The 7968-nt window shown below is 52.4% G+C and overlaps 1 protein-coding gene across 1 annotated transcript in view; it reads right to left on the reverse strand.

Annotated features, from left to right (window-relative positions):
- mfsd4aa (major facilitator superfamily domain containing 4Aa) overlaps window positions 1-6317 on the reverse strand; it is a 29786-nt gene extending 23469 nt beyond the window's left edge. Inside the window, exon 1 of the mRNA XM_042342080.1 lies at window positions 6303-6317. The gene's annotated coding sequence lies outside the window, so the exon portion shown is untranslated. The remainder of the gene's footprint in view (window positions 1-6302) is intronic.
- Between the last annotated feature and the right edge of the window lie 1651 nt (window positions 6318-7968).

Genomic DNA, 7968 nt, shown 5'->3' on the forward strand with positions numbered 1-7968 from the left:
TTACATAATAATAATAATAATAATAATAATAATAATCGTTGCATTTGATAAGGGAACAGCGCCTCATCGCGTCTTCGAGACGTCTCAAAGCGCTTCACAGAATTTGCGGCAAAGTGTAGTGACTGTACTTTGCGTGCGAAAGGCGGCAGCCAATTGCGCCCCCACAAACAGCCGAGGAGCGAGTGACCACATTATGCGCTAAGAGTTGCTTCCGTCTCTTGTTTTGGGGGCGATTTTGATAGATTGATATAGAGACGGTTTGGGGGGTGTCGTCCCTGAGGGGAAAAGTCTCTTTACAAACGTCATTCGGTATTCCGCACGTGTTTGGGTTCGGAAAATGAGGGCAATGGGAAGGTTTGATTTTATATTGTATTGGAAGGCGATGTTTGGCTCCGAACGTTTGATCTCGGAATCCGTGTCGTTCTGGAACCTTCTCCCGTCTTAACCCTTTCCCCGGATTCTTCCGATGGGAAATCTGCCTCCTGGCAACGCTCTGGCGCTCTCTAGTGGACAAAGCGGGTCACGGCGCAGGCTGGAGCCACGACGACAACAACTCACATTTTGTAGTGCACCCCCCACCTCACCCCCCACCCTTCTTTACCCCTCTTTAAATCTCACCTGAAGGCATTCCTCTTCGATCGGCCAGACCCGTGGTCACCCCCCTCGCACCTCCCCCCGCCCCCCGCCCCCCACCCACCGCTCTCCCTCCTCGTTCTCTCCTGCATGGGGTCTGACCCCCCCCCCCCTCCCCACCACACCCCTCCCTCTAAGCGCTCTGAGGCGCTACCCTGCGAGGAGGGCGCTGTGTAAGTGCAAGTTGTTGTTGCTGCCCCCTTAAGCTGCGTTGCTTCCCCGAGAGCCTCACTGCAGAGCATAGCGACCGAGAGTGGGGTGGGGGGGTGGGGGGGTGGGGGGGAGCGAGCGCAGGGATGCTATGGTAACTCTGCCACTCGTGGCTGTGGGAGATGGCGATGAGAAGCATCTATTAGTTCTGCAGCTTCCCTGCAGATACCGGGCGGTGGTGGTGTGGGGGGGGGGGGAGGGAGCGGGGGTGGGGGGGGCAGGGGGTGAAGACACGCGAAGCAAGAAGGGAGTGGGATTTCCCCCAGAACCCCCCCCCCCCACCCACCCCGAGCCTCGTTGTGTTAGAATCCAATCGCACAGGATCCAAGTGAAGCCCATTCCCCCCTATACCCACGCCCTGCGCCCCCCCCCGATCCCCGGACCCCCCCCCACCCCGCGCCCCCACACTCGCACACACACCCTGAGAAACCCACATAGAGAGCCAACAGCGGACACACACTGTGATGGGGCTCAGCTCCAGTGTCCCACTGATCCTCACTGCGCTGTTAGCAGAAAGAAGGCTCCGTGAGCCACGGGCAAACCGCTCCCAAAATAACTGCCGGTCCCCGCGGGATTCGGATTCGTTCCCGAGTTACGGAGCCTAATTGGTCTCGGCGGGATGTCCGCCAGACAGGCCGGACGCCGGATTGAAGGGAGGGCTTTCATCGGAACAGGAGGAGGCCATTCAGCCCCCTCCAGCCTGTTCCGCCATTCGTAGGAACATAGGAACAGGAGGAGGCCATTCAGCCCTTCGAGCCTGTTCCGCCATTTAATCAGATCACGGCTGATCTGTACCTCAACTAATCCTTTCAATTCCAAGCTCCTGCTTCCTCCCCATATCCCTCGATCCCCAACAATCTATCAACCTCACTCTTGAAGGTGCGGATGGATCCAACGTCCACGGCCTTTTGGGGGGAGAGAATTCCAGATTTCGAGAAGGGAGTTTCTCTCTCTCTCTCTCTCTCTCGCTCTCGCTCTCTCTCGCTCCCCCTCTCCCCCAGGGTCCTGGCCAGCACTCCTCTGGGTAAAACGAGCCCTTCGCCTCACAGCAGTTTGCGGGATGATGTTCCTGTGTGCGAATTGGCTGCCGCGCTTGACAGCAATTCCCCCGTGAAACTCCCTGCGAGCGTCAGGGGGTGTCCGGCCCGTGACACGGAGCCCTTGAGAGAAGGGGTTAAGATGGGCGATGGGGGTTAATCGAAATGGCAGCTTGATGTTGAGCGAGGGCTCCGACGCTCTCGGTCTGTGGGCACTGCAGCTCTCACCAGGGAGTCGGTGGAAGCAGAAAGTGTTGATTCCTTTCAAATGCAAATGAGATAGATTTCTTTTGAGGCAGTGATACTTTACTGTACGCCAGTAATTCGGGACTTAAAGGTATAATAACAATCCTTGCATTTGACACAGCGCCGGCCTTCTCGCGTCCCCCGCGACGTCTCAAAGCGCTTCACGGGATACACTGTGAAGCGCGGTGACTGTGTGTGTGTTTGGTGGGCGAAAACCCGGCAGCCGATTGCGCTCAGCGACGTCCCCACAAATGGTCGTGGGTTGAGTGACCAAATAGAGATTATTTTGAAAAAAAAGAAATTTTGAAGGGATTATCACCCCCGGGAAAGCCATCCGCCAATCGACTAACAAACCGGGTTCCTACTTACAGCTGGTAAACAGGCGTGTGTGCGCGCGCGTGTGCGCGCGTGTGTGTGTGTGTGTGCGCGTGTGTGGGCGTGTGTGTAGAATGAGAAAACTTGTCTCAGGTTTCGCCCCGAAATGTAACACGACATGTGAAATTGACGGAGATTCCTCTCCTGACCAGTGTACACACACACCCACACACACACTCACACACACACACGCACACACATATCATATTATATACATACAAAAAACATGTTTCTAAAATGATTAACGTGAGCTGCGAGTGTTACACACGACTCACACGGTAACTCAGCAACTCGCTGTTAAATAATTCACAGATCGTTCCTGTGTTATATTTTTCAACCCCACCCCTCTCTCCCCGGCCCCCCACGGGACCACCCCCCCCACCCACCCCGGCCCCCCCACGGGGCCCCCTCCCCCCCACCCCGGCCCCCCCACGGCACGGTTGCCCTCGGTGACGCAGCGATGCAGGAACTGCAATGCAGCAATGCAGTCCGGTCGCAGTCCTGCGCTGCAAAATATTACGAAACGATTTCCCGCCTCGTATTTATGGAGGTGGAAGGAGGAAAAAAAAAAGAACGGCGCCCGTCGCCGGGGAGAGGCGGCTGCTGTAATTTCCCTGCTTTTTATTTTTTTTTAAAAAAAAGAAAACAGGAGCGAGCCATCCCCGAGCGTTTCCATGGCAACTCGAGCAAGGGGACCAAATATGGTACTTGACTCCCAAATTGGAGAGAAAGAGAGAGAGAAAGAGAGAAAGAGAGAGAGAGAGAGGGAGGGAGAGATTGCGGTTAAATCGCTGTGGAAGCCACAGCCTCGACGCCGACGCCAACTTGCACTTTACGCAGCGCCTCTCAGGCAGGTTAGCGTCCCAGAGCGCTTGACAGTGGCGGAGCCACTCGGTGATGACAATGATGATAATAATAATTAGAATAATAATAATCCCGGCATTTGATACAGCGCCTCATCACGTCATCGGAACGTCTCAAAGCGCTTCACGGGATGCACTGTAATTTGTGGGCGGAACGGCAGTGTCCCCACACACAGTCGTGGGAGTCAGTGACCAATTTTTTTTGAAGGGATTATTATTACCCCCGGAAAGCGATCTGTCAATCGACGAACAGCCAACTCTTAGTAAACAGAGGCGCGTGTGTGGGTGTGTGGGTAAGGAAACTTGGGGGTGGGGGGGGTGATAATCCCCCCAATAAATAAATAAATAAATAATAATAATTTGGTAATGTGGGGACGCTGCTGCGCACAAATTGGCTGCCGCGTTTCGTCCACAAAATATACAGTCAATTCACTTTACAGCGTATCCTGTGAAGCGCTTTGAGAGGTCTTCAAATGCAAAAATTATTATAAATTGTATTATTGTAAAATTTGAGCTCAAACCCCTCAATTTGCTGCTGCACAGAGACACACAGAGAGAGAGAGACACGTACAGAGACACACACAGAGAGAGAGACACACACAGAGAGAGACAGAGACACACACAGAGAGAGGGAGATACAGAGAGAGACACACACACACAGAGACAGAGACACACACAGAGAGAGGAAGACACAGAGACACACAGAGACAGAGACACACACACAGAGAGGGAGAGACAGAGACACACACAGAGAGAGGGAGATACAGAGAGAGACACACACACAGAGACAGAGACACACACAGAGAGAGGGAGATACAGAGAGAGACACACACACAGAGACACACACACACACACAGAGAGGGAGACACAGAGACACACACCCAGAGAGGGAGACACAGAGACAGAGACACACACAGAGAGAGGGAGACACAGAGACAGAGACACACACAGAGAGAGGGAGACACAGAGACAGAGACACACACAGATTTTCTATTGAATCCAATTTGTAATATAATTCCCCAATCGCTGCTTCGACTTCACTTCCAGAGAGAGACAGAGAGAGAGGTATCTCTTTTTCTTTCTCTCTCTCTCACACACATAGTCTTTTTTTATGTGAGCTACTAGTTACCTCTCTGTGAGGCATTATTGACTGGAGAGAGAGAGAGAGAGACACAGATAGAGACTGAGAGAGAGACACAGAGAGAGAAGGGGAAGGAAATATTCTGTGTGTGTTTTATTTTGGGGGGTGGGGAATAGATTTGGGTTTTCCTAGACATTTGAGGGCGTCTCATTACCCTCTACCCCCCATCCCCCCCAACACCATCCCCATCCCCCCCATCCCCCCCATCCCCATCCCTCCCCTCTCAGTCCAGGTTCGATTTGGTGGATTTTTTTCTTTTGCAACACTGGAGAACATCTGCAGAGAAAACGGTGAGTTTGTCGTTTGTTAACCTGGAGATGGTGTGTGTGGTGTTGTGTTGTGTGTGTGGAGGGGAGAGAGAGAGAGAGAGAGAGAGTGGGGAGAGGGAAGGAGAGAGAGAGAGACCTTGAGACCTGGGCATCTTGAGACTATTGGGGAAGGAGGAGAGAGACAGAGAAAGAAAGGATAGAGAGGGAGAAAGAGAGGGGGAGGGAGGGGGTATGGGTGGGAGAAAGACTTTGGGACTATTGGGGAAGGAGGAGAGGGAGAGAGCGAGAGAGAGAAAATGGGGAGGGAAGGAGAGAGAGAGAGACCTTGAGACCTTGGCACCTTGAGACTATTGGGGAAGGAGGAGAGAGACAGAGAGAACGAGAGGGGAGGGAGGAGAGAGAGAGTGAGACAGAGACACAGAGAGAGACACACAGAGAGTGACAGAGACAGAGAGAGACACAGAGAGAGAGAGACAGAGAGAGAGACAGAGACACAGAGAGAGAGGCAGAGAGAGTGACAGAGACAGAGAGAGACACAGAGAGAGTGACAGAGACAGACAGACAGAGCTCTGTGTAAGAAACCTCTCTGTATAATCCAGAAAACACAGACTTTATGGTATTTTTGAGGCGAGAAGGAGCCCAGAGGGTGACTGAGACTGACGTCAGCCTGAAATGGGCATTGTCCATGTTATTAACATTGTCCATTTCGCTGGTCATCGAAATGCAGCGCATTTTTAGGGATAAAATAAGGATGCGATGCGATATCTGGTGCTCAACCCTTTCTCTCTCTCTCTCTCTCTCTCCTTTCCTCTTCTCTCCTCCCCTCCTTCCCTCTCTCTCTCTATCTATTAATTCTGCTTTTAAATAGTGGGGAAATCGAAGCAGAACATCTGTCTCTCCACAAACAAACACTCACACACACCTCTCTGGGGAAACTTGGGAGAGAAACGCGTGTGTTTCCCTCTTCAGCAGCTCATTTCTGCAACTTATAGCTTTGTGACAGTGTCTGACATTCGTTCACATTGTTTTAATAATAATATCATCATCATAACAACAATAATATATAGCAATAGTAATAATCCTCACATTTGGTCATTCGCTTCACGGGCTGTTTGAGGTCCGTCGCTGTACGCAAGTAATGATAATATTAATCCTGGCATTTGGTACAGAGCCCTTATCATGTCGTCGAGACGTCTCAAAGCGCTTCACGGGCTAAAGCTGTAAAGTGACTTGACTGCGTATTTTGGGGGCGAAACACCGGCAGCCAATTGCGCACAGCAGCGTCCCCACAAACAGCCGTGGATCGAGTGACCCAATTTGTTTTCGAAGGGATTGTCACCCCCGGACAGAAAGCGAACCCCCAATCAACTAACAACCGGGTTCCTACTAACTGCTGGTAAACACAGGAGTGTGTGTGTGTGTGCGTGTGTGTGGAGAGTAAGGAAACTTGCCCACGGTTTCGCCCTGTCCCGCCCGGGAATCGAAGAGCGAGTGTGGATGTTGTTTCCCTTTAGAAATGATCATTGACTTCTCTCTCTCTCTCTCTCTCTCTCTGAGGGCACCTCAGACGGAGTCTCCCTGGGCCGGTCTGTGTGTGGCTCTGGCCAAACCCCTGGGATTCATCGGTGAATGCCTGAGTTTTGTCCAATTTGGGATCCTTTGAAGTTTGGGTCAACTTGTTCCTTTGTGATTTCGACTGGGATTGTGTACAGGAAGGGAGGAGACCAGCACTTGTCTGTCTCTCTGTTTCCTCACCCACTCATAATTGTTGCATTTGACACAGTGCCCGATCACATCGTCGAGACGTCTCAAAGCGCTTCGCAGAATACACTGAAAAGTGAGGTGTCTGTGCATTTTGCGGGTGAAACCCGGCAGCCGATTGTGCACAGCCTTAGGGTCCCCACACACACAGTCGTGGTTTGAGTGACCGAATTGTTATTTTTGTTTGAAGGGTTGATTGCCCACGGAAAAGCGATCCACCAAATGGACGAGAACAACCGGGTTCCTACTTACTGCTGGTAAACAGAGGATTCTCCACCCCACCCCACCCCACCCCCCAGTGCTGGTAACTGTGAAAGTTTGGGGTTAGTGATAGCTGCAGGTAGGAAGTGTTGATGGTGAGTGTTGGCAATGCTGATGCAGTCGGTGTGTGTGTGTGTGTGTGTGAGCGGGAGCAGCAGGTGCAGAGGATTGTCTGCGTCTCGTAGTTTGCACAAGGTGTTCGCGTGCTCGCAATTCTGATCAGCAAAGTCCAGACAGAACCATAGCCACAGCCACAGCCATCGACATCAACTGGGCACAATCCGCCAAGTCACGCATTGTGGAGCCCTGTAGCTCAGGGGTTAGAGCCCTCGCCTCGCAAACCAGAGGACCCGGGTTTGATTCCCAGCCCGGGACAGGCCGAAACCTCAGGCAAGTTTCCTTACTCCACACACACACACGGACACACACGGACACACACACACACCCCTCTGTTTACCTAGTGAGTAGGAACCCAGTGTTTGTTGATCGTCCGATCGCTTTTCGGATGCAGTAATCCCTCCCCCAAAAAATGCGGTCACTCCATGCCACGACTGTTTGTGGGAGAGACGCTGCGGTGCGCAATTGGACGCACCTGTTTCATGGGCAACTGGCTACAGGGGTAACGAACGAGGCAGCGAGGCAGACAGGGCATTAAATTCTAATCGGAAACACCGCCTGCGTTCGTGTTTGATTGACGGCTGCGTCAGGTGGGATTCATGTGAGGAGACCAAAGCTGTAACTGGAGACCTGGACAATCTGGGGGTTCGATGGCAAAACTTGGCGCAGTCTGTCCCGCAGTGCTGTGGGGGGGTGGGGTGGGGGGGAGCCCTGAATTGTCAGATGAGTCGTCAACCCGAGGTCCCGTCTGTGCTGTTTGGTGAACGTTAAAGATCTCGCAGGAGGCTGTCGGTGAAAAAGGCGAAGAGAGTTTCTCTCTCTCCTCGTGTCCTGGCTGACACACACACACACACACACACACACACACTCACTCTCCAGGCCTGTGGCACCAGTTTTGCCGTTAAAATTTACTTTCGCTGAGAACTGGGGGTGGAAAAGGCTTAATTTGGAATCTGTTTTTTCGCTCTGTGCGTTGCTGAGTCAGTGAGGGAGAGAGGGAGGGGAAACGGAGGGAGGGAATAATTGAATGAGTGAGTGAGGAAGGGAGTGAGGAC

This window comes from Callorhinchus milii, unplaced genomic scaffold, assembly GCF_018977255.1.
Source record: "Callorhinchus milii isolate IMCB2004 unplaced genomic scaffold, IMCB_Cmil_1.0 Scaffold19, whole genome shotgun sequence".
In the NCBI taxonomy this organism is placed as follows: domain Eukaryota; kingdom Metazoa; phylum Chordata; class Chondrichthyes; order Chimaeriformes; family Callorhinchidae; genus Callorhinchus; species Callorhinchus milii.